This window comes from Myotis lucifugus, unplaced genomic scaffold (assembly GCF_000147115.1).
Source record: "Myotis lucifugus unplaced genomic scaffold, Myoluc2.0 scaffold_925, whole genome shotgun sequence".
NCBI lineage: Eukaryota > Metazoa > Chordata > Mammalia > Chiroptera > Vespertilionidae > Myotis > Myotis lucifugus.
In genome coordinates, this window is record NW_005871973.1 from 1,256 (window position 1) to 2,240 (window position 985).

Genomic DNA, 985 nt, shown 5'->3' on the forward strand with positions numbered 1-985 from the left:
GCGTCTCCAGCTCACAGGGCAGTGCCTGCCACGCAATAGGTGCTCAGTAGGTTTTGGCTGATGATGAATGAATACCCCTGTTCATATCTCTGCCCTGACCCCGGTGCCCACGTCTGAAATGCTGCTGGTGAGTCACTTCTCTGGGCTGAGCACTGCCAGCTCCAGCTGCTGCTTCATGTCAGGCCTCTGCAGCCACGTCTGTCATCTGCACCTTGTTTAGATTCATCGAACCTGAGACGGCTTGGCAGTGGGTGGCAGGATGGGCAGCCCATCCACCTCAGGCCCAGGTAAAGAGATGTTCAACCGGGGTGCCTCGTGTGGGCCCGGCAGACGGCGGCCCTTTGTTGAGTGACTGCTGAGTCCTGCCGGGGTCTCCAGTTCCTGGGAACCACAGAGCCGGTCTCTCGGGCCCTTGCCCAGGACTTGTGTACGAGGAAGTCTTCACTGGCTGCTCAGGACTTCCTCCGCCTCCCACTCCCACCGGGCCCTGCTCCTTAGGGCGCTTCTCCCTGCCACCCCATCTCTAGGACAGAAACATCTTGAGGTACACGCCTGCCTCTTGGGTCGCCTGGGCAGTGACCCAGATGTCACGAAAGCCGAGAAAACCCGGAACAAAGAGGAAACGGGAGAGACAGGAGGCTGGAGCGCCAGTCCCCAGTGGGATCCTCCAGACTCACCTCGTTTATTCATTCAACAAACATCCGTTGAGGCTTGACGTGTACCAGGCACGGCCCTAGAATCTGTGTGGGGAGCTTCCTCACACTGTCCCCACTGCACCCAACTTCAGGGTGGCCCTCCGGAGTCCATGCCCACTACGACGCTTTCCTGACACTCCCGCCCCAGGCCCAGGGTCTCTGTGCCCACCCCCACAGCACCTCACTGTCTGTGGCCCACCCCAACAGCACATCACTGGTCTGTGCCCACCCCCCCAGCAACCTAAAGGGCAGTGATTGGTTACCTGCCTCCCTTCCTTTCCCAGGGGCGA